General features: G+C 43.1%; 1 protein-coding gene across 2 annotated transcripts in view; it reads right to left on the bottom strand.

The window, feature by feature from the left end:
• Positions 1-18092, bottom strand: part of KCNQ4 (potassium voltage-gated channel subfamily Q member 4) — a 1096614-nt gene that overhangs the window by 150981 nt on the left and 927541 nt on the right. The gene's annotated exons all lie outside the window — the stretch shown is intronic.

Raw genomic sequence — 18092 nt, 5'->3', positions numbered from 1 at the left:
TTATACTCACGGTTTTGCTTCCGCAGCCATTAAATACAGAGTCTGTGCAATGTACAAGCACGGAGATATGGTTCTAGGCAAGGTATGCTGGGCTGTCGCAAATTTTTTCCCGGCTTTGCCACTCCTTGAAAACCTGTCTCTAACCCCAACAATGAACAGGTTTACTTGTACATTGTTGCGACATTTGGGTATTCTCACAGTTTATATTCCAAATTAGGGAGTTGCTGTTTCTATCAGGAAAAGAATGTAAGGTGGGACAGGAGGTAGGCATCCTAGGGATTACTTCTTGGTGCCCTCACACATCGCAGAGGATGTCATGATCCATCATAGGGTATGCACCTCGTAGGACCAGCGCTGCAATGGCCTACGGGCCCCGTGCAGTGCTGCTTTAGAGGAGATATTTTTATTGGTTTGCCGTATGATGAAAGAAACATTACTTACGGGCACTAAGAGGATGTGAGGTAGAGGGAATGTGTGTAGTTAAGTGAGGGCTGTTAAAACTGGCTAAGAGATACCCAATTTGAATTTAATATGGTGGCTATCTTTGCAAAGTAAAAAAAAACCATGGTAAGGTTATGGCTTCTTTAGGCAGATGATGTATCCCAGTTGTCTAAAACAGTGAGTATGGTCAGGTTGACATATTTTGCACCAGGTGGCCCAAAAGGATTCACAACACTTCTATAGGACCTAAAAGAAAGGTTATGTGTTGTTGTACCCCACACCTAACGTGTTGTATATTAAAGGTATTTCCCTAGAAGATATTTGGTTCAAGGAGAGTAAAAACGAACCGTCCACCCCTATGAATTGGTCAGGATTGTAGGTAGAGGTTAACGCATAGCTGCTAAGTGGTTTTGTTGCTGGGAGCGCATATAACCAACCCTAGGTACCCACACTCACTGTTTTAGTACCGAACTGACCCTTACTATATGCGTAGTTTGAAGAGCATTTAAAATTCATAATTTTTTCTGGCACTATGATGTCAATGGGTGTACATTTTTCTTTATAAGTAACTCACTCACTCACTCATTCCTCGCCTCCTCATCCCAAAGGCCTATCTTCATGTAAAATCAGATACCCAGGAACCATTATGTTGGAAGTGGCCCACCACTACCACCCTGGGTCAACAATCAGACTTATTTAAAGGTATTAAGACATATACCTCGTGCTTTGCAGTTGAGTGTGAATTCAGTAACAAGCAGTGGAGCTCTCTTGTAACTGTGAAGGCAACAGAGATGTAAGACCTCAGTGTCCTTACCAGTGGTAGAATCAATAATCTATGTGTTTATAAAGGACATGCAGTTGTCCCAGAGGAGATTCCAATCAGGTTCCAATATGTTTGCTTCCTTAAGGCCTAAACCCTTCAAAAGGACTGGACAGTTCTGCTCTTTTCAAAATGTCACAATCCTTTGCCTACTCTAACACTTAAAAGCGAATATACCCAGCAAAATGTACTTTACATTTAACACCTTCTCTGATAAAGCAAGCTGGAGTTCTAATTCTTCTCAGGATGACTCCGAAGGAGACCAGCCAAGCTTCAACCTTCAACAAACTACACAAGAAAACTAACAAACAACGTGGTCAGTCAGTCAGGATATTTCATAGGCCCCATAAAAGCTGATGTACAAAAGGAAGAATCAGCTACATGTCAGCCAGGTGATGGTGACTCTGTGAGGCTATTGACCTGAGCCTGAAGAGAGCTGGACAGGCAACCGGGCCCTTTGAGGGGCTGACAGGTGATGGAGCAAGGACTCGTATAGGAGGGAGACTTGCTCGGACGCAATCCTCTCATATAACCCCGTAACAAAGTATTAATAATGTATTTTGATACTAATATGCACCACGTTTCATATATTTTACAAGTAGGGGAAGCTTGCCTATGTGTTATATTAACAAGTAACCCGAGTGTCTTTCAAAATGGCTGCTAACGCGGGAAATTGTACTGCGCATGAGTCGGCTGCATGACATCTTAATGCTTGGAGGGAAAATACTGCTTCTGAGCAATGGCCTGGGAACCAGCTGAACATCCCGAAGATTCAATGGACAACTGTGAAACTGTATACAATGTTGTCGTTACATTTTACAAATATGGGTGGGAAATAAAGCTTGGGATTAATTAATGGGCGGGAACTCAAATAACTGAATTAAAGAAAATATTAAAACTTAGAATGGTGTGATGCTCATCCCCTCAGCCTCGTCCAATCAGAAATAGGAGTTTCATAAAGTTGAAACATTTAGGGGTGGTACATGCCTTTAGGAAGGTATAATTGAAGTAGTTAGTTAGATTAGGCACCGCAGTTACAGCCAGAACGCTGAGAGACCGAGAAACTGTCCGAATGTTGATCGAATACCTGAAGAAGCAGACTTAGAATTTAAGAAGATTAGAATTAGAAGAAGATCTCGGAAGAAAAGATGAGGTAAAAGAATTAGAAGAAGATCGAGGAAGAATCAAGTAAAAAGTTAGTATCAGAGAGGGGTGAGACGCAGGCGTCGAATCCAGAAGAGGCCATCTATCCTGTCCTATCCTGTACTGAAGCACCTGTCAACTGAACTTTCTAAAGGGCCGTTAACTCTTGCTGTGCAACAAGGGGTATGCAGTTCCTAAGGGGAAGACAGGTCTTGCTTTGTGATGCATTCACACACCCCGGAGGATGTCATGCTTCATAATTGGGCTTTGCTCCTCGTCGGGCCGGCGCTGCAATGCCCGACGGGCTCACCGTGAACGGGGCTCTTTGGCGGAGATCTTTTACTGAAGCAGCCATTAGGTGTGTGATGGTATGAGGGCAAGGGTAGTGCAAGGATAGTGAGTGTTAAAATATGTCGGGATCAGTCCTATTCAAAACTATTTTATTGTTCTAGGTAGATCCAGCTTAATTAAAAATGCCCTATGTTGAGATAATATTCCTAGAGGGCTATCTCTGTGGAAAAGGTCAACATGTATTGTGCCTCTGTTGGTCATAGCGAGTCAAATGGCACTTTATCAGGACCTAAGTGACTGGTGTGTGTTGCACTACTAGATGTCTGACTCCTAATGTTATTGGATGGTAACCAGGCAAAAATAGCGTGAAGTCCTAGTAGATTGTACTGGACGGTAGCGTAGACCCTTAGAGAAAGGTCTATAGGCTGACGGGGATGATAACAAAGCAAATTGTTGCTCTAAAGGGTTGGAGAAGAAGCAACTGCTGTAGTCCTACCCTCGCTTTGTGCCCTGTCCTGAAGCACCTGTCACCTGAACTTTCTAAGGGCCCGTTAACTCTTGGCCAGAGGGGTCTGATTTTTGCACCATCCTAAGTAAATATATTTCTGTGTACTGTGTCAAAGTGCTCTCTCTTTCTATCTTCTTTTCCTGAGGTACTCATTATTGTGCCATCTTAGTTTAATTTGATAAACCCATTTTACTTCCTCTGAATGATGGAGTTAACACTGTAATTTGACTACTCTCAATGATCAATTTAGATAAACAATTTAAACCTATCCGAGTCTGTGATTATTCAAATAAAATTCAGGTAATTGAGACCTATGTCATCAAATCCTAATTAACTGAAATAGATCCATTAGTTATGAAAAGGGCTCCAGAATCAGTTATAGATTCGAGAAGTGATAAACAAATGAACTTAAAATTATTAGCCTTATAAACTTGATCCCCAGCGGTGTTCACTGACCTATATGAGTGAGTGTGCGTATGGGCACAGATGAGCATATAGTTAATGATGTCCGCAGGTTGTTAGCCCTCTGGATCACAGGGTGGGGGCTGATTTCACTGCGGTAGGGGGTGGTTTTGTTGATGGGGACCTGCCAGCCATGTTCCTAATGCAGCGCTTCTAAATAAAAAAAACAAATAGTTTTAAATTGTGCTTAAAGTGGACTATAAAACCATTTGTTTTTTCACTGTTTATTTCGAATGGAACGCCCAGTAGCTAGTCCCTCCATGCTTGTTAATGAGACCGCAATACTACTACAATCTGCTGACGTTTAGGAGGCACTGTTGTGTATGGAAAGTTACACTTTCACTATCACAGTGTGGTACCAGAATGCTCTAGACAGAAAATCATCTTACATAAATGGTGTGTCCTAAATATAATTTATAAAAATATTTCCTAACAGGAGTGTTAGACCTGGCACCATTGGCGTGGGTGTCCCCTGCATTTTTGCCTTTGTCTCCTGTGTTTTGGCTGTGTGTTAGACTCCAATCGCAGGTCTAGATGCTTTGGGCACTTTGCCACTACTGTTCAGTGCCAAAGTGCAAGTGCTTTCTCTGTAAATTGGTGTTATGGATTAGTGCTTCCATGATTTGCACATTTGATTTACTTGTCAGATCCTAGTATAGTGCACTGTGTGTGCCCGGGGCCTGTAAATCAAATGCTGCTAGTGGGCTGCAGCACTGATTGTGCCACCCACAGAAGCAGCCTCTAAAATGTAATTCTGGCCTGCCATTGCAGAGCCTGTGTGCACTCTGGGACTGCAATATCGATTTGGCAAGTGCGCACACTTGCCAGTCCCTAACCTAACCTTTTCTTATATGTTAGTCATCCCTAAGGTAGGCCCAAGGTACCCCTGGGGGTAGGGTGATTGTATGTGAAAGGTAGGGCATGCCCTGATGTGTGTGGCATGTCCTGGTAGTGAAATACTGCCAATTTCGTTTTTCACTATTGCAAGGCTGCCTGTTCCCATAGCACAGAATGGGAAGTTTCTTTATAACATCTTATAAACATAACCGGCTCTGGAGACAAGGTAGAAAAATAAAATGTAGTATGCCTGAACTCAGAATGTTAAAATGCATCTTTTAGTGAGGGGGATTTTTAAATGCTGTGTTTGAAAATACCACTTTTAGAAAGAATGTATTTTCTTGCTGAGCCATCCACTATGCCTCTGCTAGGTTTGTGTGTTGCATGTCTGGCTTTTGAATGACAGGGGCTGAGGAGGAGCAGTGGCTCTGGAGAGCCTGATGAGTCAGAGCTGGGCTGAATAGACCTGGGCTGCATTTAACCAGATTGATGCTCAGCATATTCCCCTCCTGTGCTGAGATTTGCATATTCCCTTTATTCATGACGAGCTGGGCTCGTCATGAGCGTGCGAGGAGGCTACCTCATGACGAGCCCAGCTCGTCATGAGCGTGGAAGGGGTTAAAGTCGGGGAGGAGATTTCATTTCACTGAATGGGCCTGGTCTGCCTTCCACAATGCTCTCTCCACCGCCTGCCAGGAAGCTGCACCAGTGAGGACAGAACTGGTTTTGGCTGGGTGCAGACACTCTCTGTCTTCACAGAGCAAAGGATTTGTGTGTATAAAAAGTGAGACCCAGACCTTTAGCCTTTTCCAAGGAGAAGAGCTGGAGAAGCTGAAGAGGAATACTGCCCCTGTGCTGTTTGCTGTCAGGTGTTGATCTGCAGTGGCTGCTTGCTGCCAAGGAAAGGAGAAAAAGGACTTGCTGTTTGCTTTGTCACCTGCTTGAGGAAAATATCTCCAAGGGCTTGAAACTAAACTTGCCTCCTGTTCTGAAGTCTCAGGGAAACAAAGACTTCACCCCTTCTGTGTCTCTGCATCTGGAACTGCTGTTTCAGCTGCCACAGAAGGAAACTGCAACACCGACGCCGGTGAGGGACGCCGTAACCCACAGCTTTCCAAACTGTGTGGCGCGACACGTTACTGTGTTGCGCCCCATGCGTAGGTGTGTCGCGCGATGCGATGCAATGACGTCAGGGGCTGACATTAGGGGAATGCGTTATGCGACTCCAGACTGAAATCAGAGGGCAGCGAACGGGTCTCTAGTAGTTCCCACACATGGACAGTAGGTGGCGCTACAAAAACTGAGATCATGTTCCCAGGCCCCGGTGTCCAGGAGCACTGCAACCCTTCACTGGCCGTCCAGCAGCTGGGACCGAGTGATAGGTATCAGCAGGTCCGAGGCAGTCAGTACCCCTTGTACGCCTCCCTCCCCGTCCCTTACCTAAGCTGAGGCTTGCAGTAAAGACTGCGCTTTGATGGTGGGGCAGGCAGATGGCGGGCGAGGTAGCAGCACTGATGATAAATAACTCCATCATGCCATGACTCAGATATGGGCGGGAGGGCTTATAGTGAGCCGTGCTGCAGGCACTTGTGGAATTCAGAGTAACGGCAGGGGTGTGGGGGGGAGAGGCGGGGTGCTGGGCAGAATGGTGGAGGCAGTGGGCAGAAAAGGCGCAAATATATGCCCCGCTGTTTTCCCCTTTTCCGTAGTCACAGCTTCCTATATTCTCTGAGGGAAGAACCGATTCGGAGGCTTGGAACCGGTCTATAAGTGGGCAGGATTGGGGTGCTGTGAGGTATTTAGCGTGGTAAATACCTGCAATTCCGTATTTTAATCAAGGAAACAGGCAATAAGACATGGAGTTTGGTGCTTAGCTCATTAAATTCTGCATGGATCGGTATTTACCTCACATTTCCACCTGTTACGTTCATGCAGGTTTGACCTGCTTAAATTTACTAGGAGAAAAGTGTGCAAGGTATAGTATTCACCCCAATACGAATTCTAATGTGTGCGGAAACGAGAGTTACCACACATATCAGAAGTAACCAAACCACGAGTAATACGGTGTGTGTCTAGTACTAGAGGCGGTGGGGTTGTAGCCAAAAAGTGTGGGCCAGACTACACGGATGTTATTTCTTTCTCTCTCTCTTTGTATAAACTCTGGGGCTCATTAACAAGCCCTGTGCGCTGCTGGCAAACTAGAGCCAAAGGTATCAGAGAGCTTTACATGAGCATCAATTGTGTTACAGACAGACACTTGCATTTTTGTGTGTGTGGATGTGTGAGGAGTTGTGTGTGTGGGGTTGTGTGGGGTGTGTGTGTGTGTGTGGGGTGTGTGTGTGGGGTGTGTGTGTGGGGGGTGGTGTGTGTGGGGGGTGGTGTGTGGGGTTGTGTGTGTGTGGGGTTGTGTGTGTGTGGGGTGTGTGTGTGGGGTTGTGTGTGTGCGTGGGGGGATGTGTGTGGGGTGTGTGTGTATGGTTGTGTGTGTGTGGGGTTGTGTGGGGTGTGAGGTGTGTGGGGTTGTGTGTGGGGGGGCTATGTGTGGGTGTGTGGGGTGTGTGTGTGTGGGGGGGGGTGGGGTGTGAGGTGTGGGGGGTTGTGTGTGGGGGTTGTGTGGAGTGTGTGTGTGGGGTGGTGTGTCTGTGGGGTGGTGTGTGTGGGGTTGTGTGTGGGGTGTGTGTGTGTGTGGCAGGGGGTCTGGGGGGTGTGTGTGGGGGGTGTGGTGTTGTGTGTGTGGAGGGGTTGTGTGGGGTGGTGTGTCTGTGGGGTGGTGTGTGTGGGGTTGTGTGTGGGGTGTGTGTGGGGTAGGGTGTGTGTGTATGGGGTCCGAACCCACCATTGGTAGTTCGAGCTCGCTTGCTGCACTTCCTCGCGTTACTGTGCCCCCAAATTTTTTTTCACAAAAAGGTGTGCCACCAACATGAAAAGTTTGGGAAGCTGTGCCGTAACCTGTACCAAAACCTTGCGCACTGCTGGTGAAGAGCACGACACATCACCCTGACTTGCACCGTATGCCTGACGCCTGCTGACGCTGTGCACATCGACTCCGAAGCCGACATTGAAGCCGCTGCCTACACCAGAACAGAGGACACCGCTTGTGACGTCCACGATGCAACGTCCCGACTCGCACTGTGGCCCCAACCTTACCGACGCCGGTGCTTCATCAAGCCTGAGCGGATCCTCGATGTGGGTGACTCCCGAATCAATCCACATCGCACCGTCATAAGGAATCGCCACCTCGCTTCCATCGTAATGTCACCTACCCGACACAGTAAGGAACCGACTTCTCACCTCCCCTGAACCATAGTAAGGAACAGAGGCTTCACCTTCCCTGGGGTCGTAAAGAACCAACCAGCTTGACGCCAACGAAGCATCACCTTCCCGACACTGTGCACCATCTTTGCTTTCACCGTTTACAAGGTACTTTTCTTTGTGGGCCCCACGCCGTGCACCTCACAGTCGGCGCCGTACTTTGGGATTTCCATCTGTCAAGATGTCGTTATAACTCCCGGTGGAGTCCTTTGTTGCTACAAACCGTATTTGAGTCAATGACCTATTTTTGAGGAGATCTTCATAACTGTATTGTGGATTTTTTTTGTTTGGTCTTGTTTTGGTTTATATAAAGATTACTTATTTTTCTAAACTGGTGTGGTGTCCATTTGTAGTGTTTTCACTGTATTACTATATGTGTTCACAAATGCTTTACACACTGCCTCTGATATAAGTCTGTCTGCTCGTGCCAAGCTACCAAGGGGGTGAGCAGGGGTTATTTTAGGAGTGTATCCCACTTACCCTGACTAGAAGCAAGGGTCCCTATTTGGAAAAAGGTGCCTACCTCTGCCAACTAGAGACCCCCATGTCTAACAAGGAGTTAATAGAAAACTACACCAAATGGGACACAATTTATGTAAATGATATTTAGAACAGAATTATTTGTGTCAGACAATATTTCTGACGATGATATTGTGATATAAAACCCATGTCAATCAAGTCTGCCTCCTGTTTTTTTTATCAATATTGTTCAGGAATAAGAGAAAGTACACATTTCATTAACTGCAAATCTTTGAATCATTACAGGAAAAGAAAGAATGGAACACCAGTCTGTGCATGGCTAGCTAAAAAGGATACAGAGGTATCTATGCTGGACCACAGATGGATCCAAATAAACTGTAAGAAAAATGACCTGTGTCTCTGCTTCTAAAGCCACATACTCAAGTAATTAAAGGCCTATTACACAAAGTGTTCTGCTACCATAAGATAAACATTTAGAAGCCCTCAGCAATTAGTAGCGGGAGTCAACCCACTAGTGTTAGCATTAAGAACTCCATAAATCCATCTAGGAAAAAATTATTTTGTATAAAAGATCTCTCACCCACAGATCATTACAGTGGCATGCTTCATCATAGAGTTCTTCCCAATACTAAAATGTATCACGACATGCTTACAGTGGCATGCTTCAACATAGAGTTCTTCCCGACACTAAAATGTATCACAACATGCTTACAACCTTGACCACAGGGTAGCACTGGTGTGATGGGAGGAACCTTGCAATATAAAATGTTCTACATGGTACCACTACCTACCGTAGTCTGGAATTTTAATAGGGGTCTGTGAAGCAAGATTAAAAATGAGAAACAATACCTTCGAGGAGCTATTACTCAAACAACTATTTTAGTTTATATGTTTCAGACAGCTTTTTCGCCAACTCATGTGGCTTTCCTCTAACCCGTTCAGATCCCTAGGTTCTCCAGAATCTTTAAGCAGTCATCTATTTTACTAGATGCATGGACTTCTTGTGATCGTATCACTCTCTCGCTCCTAAGGGTGCCAGAGTCGGTTTGCCTTGTGGTCACACATTCATCAAAGGATCACGCCCTCTGGTCCACCTAGTTTCTTTCTCCAGCCTGGTAGGTTGACTCCCTGTCTTAATTGCTGATGTAACACTGGGAAGCTGATTCAACTCATGTAAATACTGCTTCTCTACTCCCGCAAATTGATTTAGCTTAGCCTATTTGTTTGCCATCCTACTGGTCACTAAACACCACAGCTCAACCCTATCATCCTCTCTTGTTTACTGTTCGAGATATGGGGAAGCTCTACAGATTCAGCTGCCATAGCAGAACGCTCCCTTTATAGAGCTCAACTTTTCCACTCATAAACACTTTTTACAGGTGATTCGGATTTCGGCACGGTCTATCCTCTCTAAAAGGTACATATTGTGTTATAAACAAAGAGGAAATCTTGCACAGTTGTTTGGAAGTTTGCATACACACACAAACTCCTTGTCCCCGGATTCATGGATCTAACAGCCTTGATAAAAGGTAAAAAACTGTATATACACGAGAAAGGAGTTTTGTCTAGCTACAGGGAGGAAAATGTTTTTACTTACATGTAAAACCGAGTTTTCAGCTTGATATCTGTGACATTTGTGTGCCTTATTCTGCCATTTAATGGTTGGTTTCAGATTCGTCTATGAAAGCTTTAATAAAGGAATAGCTCTGCGTGGTTTTTAAAGTCTTCAGTTCTGACATTGTTGTATCATCTGCTCCATTTAGCATCCGAGAGAAATTTGCTTCTTTCTCAATTGTTTTTGATAAACACTAGGAGTTCAATAATTTGATTTATATGGAAGTACAAAATTAGTTTTGGTAGCATAGGATTTATTCCTGTTAAACAACAGTCAACATGACAGTCACTCTTACACCTTAGCCGCATTTCAGGAATAACATTGTGCTAGAGTATCACGGGAAAATAGATCAAGCTCTGAAACATATGCTGGTCTACTAAGACCCTGGCCGCAGAGCCGATATCTTGGTAGGAAGCTGCTGCTCATTCTCTTGCCTGCTATATATATTGCTCATTTGGGTACTGAAAGATTTTTGTCGGAAATGCCTTTAAGGCTACACAGCTTTGTTGCTGGTGACTCATTAAAGGACAATTGCTGCCCAGGCTATTCTTATCTCCCTCAGGAATACTTTAGATGACAACCTAGTCATAAAAATGATATCAAGAAACAAAATCCACAATTACTTTCAATAAGAGCTGTCCGAAATTGTATTTGATTTTCAAGACCTCTGTCCACTTCAAAGTCAGATCAGCCAGATCAGCTCAAACTAGTCTTTAAAGGAGTCTGCTGCTCTCAAACCCAAAATCCAATTTTTTACAGATCCAATTTTTCACAGCTACTTCATCTTTGGGCCAAATGTGATAGTCGTCAAACGCATCTGAATTTGGCTTGGAGGGTCAGCAACTCGTCCTCGGTCACAATGTGTTTTGTTTTCTCATTCACCTGAGTAGACACTTACTCAAAGGGGCATTTTATCTTTTAGGGAAAGCTTTCATAACAAATTCTGGATCCAGTCATTAGATGGCATGATTGTGCAGAACTTAATAGTGCAAGAAATTTGTACTCATAAAAATGCTGCAGGGTATGCATGCCTACATGAAAATGGATAGCTCAAACAGCATTACAAAAAACATATTTACAAAACCGACAGTGCTGGAAGAAGACGCCATTTTCTTCCCCATTTCAGTCGCTGGGAACATGCACGCATCCTCATGACTGTGCCTGCAGGTGAGATAGTGTTTGTATGACAGTCTGCTCAAAATTTTAAGGACAGGAGGCAGGTTTTTTTACATGGATCTTATGAAAGTCGGTTAAAATTAAAGCTTAAAGGGTGTGCCATCATTTTTTAATGAGATACACAGTAAAAGGGTAAATTCTAAAAGAAAAAAACAGAAAGAAGGCTGTCAGGCCCACAGTATCTCAACCACACACTTTAAAAATGGGTCACCTTGTAATTTCCCACGCATAAACACTTTCAGGGTAAGGATGGAACCATTGCTAGTTGTACTTGGATTGCAGGGATATTTGGAAATCCGGATAATGATAAAAAAAGCACTGCTAAAACCCCCAATCACAGTCAACTCTCTGATGACATCATGATTTGTCTCACATGAAGTCGCCCCTGCTAGAGAGAATCCACATTAGTCTCACTTTTTTTAAGCCACAACGTTTTGAAAATTTGAGGCTGAGGTCCAGAAGATAACAAATTTGTAGCTCAATAAATGAGACGCAAGGGCAACTGTGACGTACCCGAGACCACAACCACTGTCCCCCAGTTGGGTACTAGAGCTCAATGCGACAGGTCCTGGCACATACATTGGAGCCATGCCACTTTCAAAACTGTGACATCATAAGTGTTTTACAATATGATATGCAGAACAACAAACTATGATGTCATCATAGAGGGCTTGCTCCATATTTCAGGGTCTCGACAGATAGTGAGGACCAGCCAAAACAAGGGTTTTCAATAGTATTACAATTATTGACACTCTGCAGATATTCAGAGTTCAGCTGTTCAAGCACTTGGGTCGGCTTCATAGTGATAGGGTTCTCCAAAAACAAGCAAAACATTTGTTGGAGTGGACCACTGTTATTCACAGGAGTTTATTCTCATGTGGCACAATAGAAAATGGAATGAGCCAATAGTTAGGAGGGTTGGCTGCAATCCAATTTGCTATTGGCACCACTCTGAAAACGGACTCTTGCCAGCTGGAGAGCAAGCAATTCTCCAGAAAACCTAGACGATCCGAGACACGCCAGGTCTCGGAAGGGCAAGACATGCAGCCCCCATCATTTTGTGCAAGATTCCAGTGTGCTATACCTTGATCTCCAGCCAGCGTGAATCCGAAAGAAATTCCGTTTACTATTAAAGATCTGGCTAAAAGAAGCCAAGAGCAAGATACAAAGAGGTTAGTGCCCTGGGTAGTCACACAGATTTTGATTAATTTAGCAGTGACTATTTTCTTACACGTGATTATAGTTCAACAGCGATGTACAAGAGCTGCTGAAATGTGGTGGAAGTCAACAGCTGCTGGGCACATTAAGCAATGGGCTATATGTAATGAAGGACGAATGTAGCTGAGAGACAATCACATTTAAAAGGCCAGAGTTTACTATCTGCACCATAGTTTGTTAAACAACATAGAAATGCTGTAGCTCAATGGAGTTGGGGAAGGGATGGTATCTATAGATGTTAAATGCATGTGGGAAATTATACTTATGGTCTCCCATCACTTTTCAGCAGCTAGAACCACATTGAATTTCTGCTCTGTAGAATGCTGTCTCCAGAGGTGTGTTGTAATGTATTGAGATTTCTGCAAGGACTAAGAATCTTGTGAGCAGGACTACTTGATAACACATAAAACGTTGGAGTTGATTGGGTAAAAAATGAGGCAGAAAGAGTGGGAGAGATTGGTCAGTGAGATGGAATGCAGATGATGCTGTGTGAATAGGAAGAGCATCTTCAAAATTAGCTTACCAAACTAGGTCCTTGAGCGGTAGAGTATAACAGATGACCAAGCTTAGACACCTGGTTGGCTAGATCGGAAGGTGAGAGCAGGAGCGACAGGGTGGAGACCAAGAGGCAAGCATAGAACAAGAAGGCCATTTGAAGCATGTGCTGGAGAGGGTAGGAAATCAAATTGGGGAGTCCGGGTGTAAGAAATTAGGGCTCAACAGAGATTAAGAAATTGAGGTAGCTTGGGGTTAAAATCAAGGTAGCCTGCAAGAGGGACTCTAGGTGGCTGTATGAGACTGACATCTATCACCGGACTTGAGACAGTTTCAGCCTTCTCATATGTCAACCAGCTGTATTACACTGATTGATACATTTAACTGCTGGGCCAAAAAGCTGAATAGACAGTGGCACAAATTAGAGCGGGGACACATACTAGCATTCCACTTCATTTTCCTCTTGTGTGAGAGGGGTGTGTGTGGTTCCAGAGAAATGGGAGACTAGCAGCCACCTCTGGAAGAGTCTGCAGTCAGACCCATAACCAGCTGCTTCTCCCTGATCAAACGCATACAACCGGGGTGGAGTGGCATGTTGCTGAAGAGGGAGAGAGAGTGATTGCCAGTGGAATTGGGCTGGGAAAATTCAAGGAAGTCTTCTGGAGAGATTCCAAGCCCACCTCGCCCTCTGACAGTGTCTGTACTCAGACCTCACCCAGTTCCTGGCCCAGATCAATACCTTCACCCGTGGGGTCCACCAGCTAAAGACAGGTGCCATGAATTAAGGCTCAGATACCTAGATGCTATCCCCCTTTAGTTTCCTTTTTACTCTGAACTTTCTGAAGTTTCAAGATTGAGTTAAAGTAAATGTATTAAAGAAATATAATCCTATCGCACACGTCAATCTTTTGCCACTAGATATGATATATTAGCATCAATTGCAGACAGTGATAAGTACAGTCATCAGCAATTCCAATGTTATAGTGCACAATACGCTCTTCTATAAAAGTGGTGATAAAGACTCTGCATCATGCAAGATTTAGACACTCCATGCCGGTCCTTCGTTCCTTGTGGCAGGAACTTCAATTGCATAACAACACTCTGGAGATCAGGCAGAAATGTCTATATCAGCAAATTGCCTTATACATGCATCCCTTCCCTAGGCAGATGCACACTGTGGATCTGAGAAAAGATGTTCTCGTTCAAGTCAAAGGTTTTCGCTGGTGCAGTTATCTATAGTCACCCTGTGGGATAGGCGGTGGAGCTGCCATGGCAAGTTCTGGCTCCCAACCAAGAACAAAGAGCTGTGATATATATCTTGAACTAGGTTAAGTTTCCTCAGATTTCCTCCGTCATACTGCTAAACTACAGAGAATGCTTTGCCTCCTAATGTCAGATCACACTCTAGCCTCATCAAATTACCTTCAGTGCATCTATTCAGGGAGACAACATAACGCAATGCAGAAACATTATCCTACTTCACGCCGTGTAGCCTTGTTGGGATTTCTGTCCTCTATACAGAAATCCAGTACAATATCCTGCTTGTGCAGAACGTGGATCATATGCCATACACCTCAGACTCCATATGGCTACCCATATAACACCCAGAATCAAAATATTTTCTACCTGCAAGTGCGACACAGTATTCACCAATCAATTCTACAAACTGTGGTTATTAGTGACATGCAGTTGTCTTTAACTCATTGCTCTGAATTCATTAAAAGTCACTTTTTTGTTCATATAGGCAAGTAAGTTGCATGGCTTGAGGACTGCAATATCAAAGTCAATAAACCCCCCTTCCAACCCCCCCCCGCCAAATAGATACTCCCGTAATGAAATTTTCCATCACACATATGAAGTACGAAACTTGGGAAACTCCTGCAATGATGCTGAGATCACATCTGCCTTACAAAAAAACCTCAAAATGCCTGTTCAATTAAATTGTGTAAGTATTAACTTACTTTAATTGTGTACAATTGCATTTCCTTGGTGCATTTCTACTTATTAATAAAAGAACGCCTGCCTCATTTGTACTTCTCACTGAGTGCAACAAATATTAACAATTATTTATCTTCTTTTATTGATATTTCACAATGTAGATGCATTTTTCTTTCATCACTAACTTTATTCCTTATTACTTATGTGTCCACATTTTTCTTTACGAAAAACACAATGCCATCCTCTTTACTATTTACCAATATTAACTTAATACTATTTAATTAAATACCTATAAAGTTACATTTACTAATAAAAACACCATTTCAGAATCATTTAGTCTGTTTGCACTCTCCCTTTTGTCATTATTAATAGGTCAGTTCTTGAAAACCGGCATTGACCTACTACTTGAAGACTAATGATGGAGATCACACATGATGACTTTCTACGATCAAAGACCTTCACAAGGATTATGAACTACGGAGGCCAGCAGACCAGCAAGTCTGTGATTGGCTCACAATAAGGCAAACATTTATTTTTAATGTAGCCCATATCATTTAAGGAAACAGTACTGGCTCTATAAATACACGTTGTATTTGTGTTTTTTTTTTTGTTGAAGCATTGGTCCCATGGACCATTGCCTACTCTTCAACAAACTTTTTTTCACATTCACAAAGGGGAAGGGATCCCAAGGGGTAACTCTTCCCTTTTGCAAAAGGCTTACTTTGAGGTTGCAAAACATTGATACATTACATACCAATTTGGTAAATAAAGGACGCCATTTATCTGAGCTCATTGAACGAATGTCTGGAGCCCTTCCCTAGTGAGTAAGTTTTTTAGGGACACTTATCTGAGACTTTTGCTGTACCTAGAATAAAATACTATGAATAAAGCAACCTGCATTGTATCATGTGAAAAACACCACTGGGGCTTATCTCATAACTCTGCACAGGTAGCAACACCATGGATTTTTTTAAATCTGCGCATTTGAAATAAAGTGAAAAATGTCCATTATTGTGGACGTAATGTTGCAGCCTGATCTCAGCGGGCCTGTCTTGCAAATTGCTTAATTGGTTTCAGAGGTGTAAATTGCTTGTTAATTCATGTTTTGATTACATAATAAGGAGACTTCATGTGAGCTCTTTAAATCAGGTGCCTGGAGTCTGAGAGGACCACTTATCGGCAACCACATCCTGAGGGGGATGCGGGGAGCCGCCGTGACCGCTGGCGCTTCCACTGTTCAACCAGCTGATAGCAGCAGAGACTGTAAGAACCAAAAGTGCATATTGAAGAAGCACACCCAAGGCCAAGCCAGTTCACAGACCTTGAAAACTGTTCCAACTGTACCCACTCTTGCAGTTTAGCCAGGAAGCATTGAAAATTGACAAGCATACCCTGGCATCTGTGCGATAAAGTGTGGTTGGTTCTAGGAACAGTTAGTAAACAAAGGAAACAAACTCTATTCATTCTCCCAAATTGCCTTTATATTGAAAGGATGCCTACAACATGCACCTTCCAGATACCAAATTGGTATCTATATGCAATTCCATTTTTGGAGTTGGAAAAACATTTGTGACTCCTATAAATGGATTACTACAAAATAAAAAGAATTTTAACAGTCGTAAACGCAGAACTGGAGGATTTGTAACAGTTAAAAAGCTTGGTACATCTGCCCCAGATCACTTTTGTTCAAATTCCTTATTACACACTGTCATTTTATTATTAGCACAATTAATACACGGTCATAATTATCTTTAAATAAATTCAGATAAACTAAACAAGTTTTCACTCAACATTTTCAGCCTATTCAGTTTTGTTACTTTAAATGTTCAATTTCATTTCTGCAAATGAAATAATTTGGCGTTTTTGTTGCTTTGTTACTTTTAAGTTCAAAAGGTAAAAAAACAGAAGGGTCAGTTATCTGTACTAATTGGAGGAGTGATTCCCTTTTAAGTAAGTTTGAGGACACTTATCTGATACTTTTTCTGAAGCTAGAATAACATACTATGAGCCAAGCAAACTGCATTATACCTGGTTATCATGTGAAAAATGTGCTTGGGACATATGTCATAACCCTGATCAGGTAGCAAAACCAGGGATTTTTTTTTATCCGCGCATGTGAAATAAAGTGCAAAATGTTCATTATTATGGACGCAATAGTGCATTTGCAGCCTGATCTCAGCGGGCCTCTCTTGCAAATTGCTTAATTGGTTTCCGAGGTGTAAATTACTTGTTAATTCATGTTTTGATTACATAATAGGAGACTTAATGAGAGCTCTTTAAATCAGGTGCTTGGAGTCTGAGAGGACCACTTATCGGCAACCACATCCTGAGGGGGATGCGGGGAGCCGCCGTGACCGCTGGCGCTTCCTTGACTGGCCAACCAGCAGACAGCAGCAGAGACTGTAAGAACCAAAAGTGCATATTGAAGAAGCACACCCAAGGCCAAGCCAGTTCACAGACCTTGGAAACTGTTCCAACTGTACCCACTCTTGCAGTTAAGCCAGGAAGCATTGAAGATTGACAATCATACCCTGGCATCTGCGTGATAACGCGTGGTTGGTTCTAGGAATAGTTAGTAAACAAAAGAAAGCAACTCTATTCATTTTCCCAAACTGTTTTCTTTACCATCATAACCCAAATTCTGACTAAAAAGACCTACGGATTCAGTGCCTTTTTGTGGATGATTTTTAATGCACTATGGAAAATAAATCAGAATTCTATGCTTTTTTTAGATGTTTTCTAGGCTGAAGTACTGGCAAAGTTGCACTTGTCAATAAGCTGTGTGCTACTGTGCTGTACCTTGTGAGGTATGAGCACTCGAGCTGCGCCAACATACTGAAAGCATAGACAGAGCATCAGTATAGAAAGAAAATGGGACTGAATATTATAGATCCAAAGGAACAGGCAGAAAACAGGAATACATCTTTTATTTCAGTTATCACCTAAACATGTAGAAACATTTAGGATTTCACCACATTAAAAAGGGTAACACTGTTGCGACTTATAGGGAGATTAAACATAGCTAATGCAAAATATTCTTAAATTCCACGAGGTTCCTTTTGACAGCACCTTCTCGGTTACTTCTGTGACAAGCAACGGAATTGGGTGAACAGATTTCTAAGAAAAGTGAGAAGTTCCCCGATAGGTTGTTGCCTCTTACATGCCAGAAAGGCAGGGACAGAGTCAGTCAAAATTGAGTATATGTGAGTGACTATTCCTTAGGTTTCACTGAGTATTGGAATATTTAACCTACTGGTAAATCATTTGACCTCACAGGTGGATGCCTGTCTCTCGAAAGTAGAAAAGTCAAAGTCTCTTTCATCATCAACATATGAAAATCACCTAGCGGTGGGTTG

The sequence above is a fragment of the Lissotriton helveticus genome, chromosome 3_1, assembly GCF_964261635.1.
Source record: "Lissotriton helveticus chromosome 3_1, aLisHel1.1, whole genome shotgun sequence".
NCBI lineage: Eukaryota > Metazoa > Chordata > Amphibia > Caudata > Salamandridae > Lissotriton > Lissotriton helveticus.
Note: the sequence above shows the minus strand (reverse complement) of the source record. Positions and strands in the feature narration are given on the sequence as shown.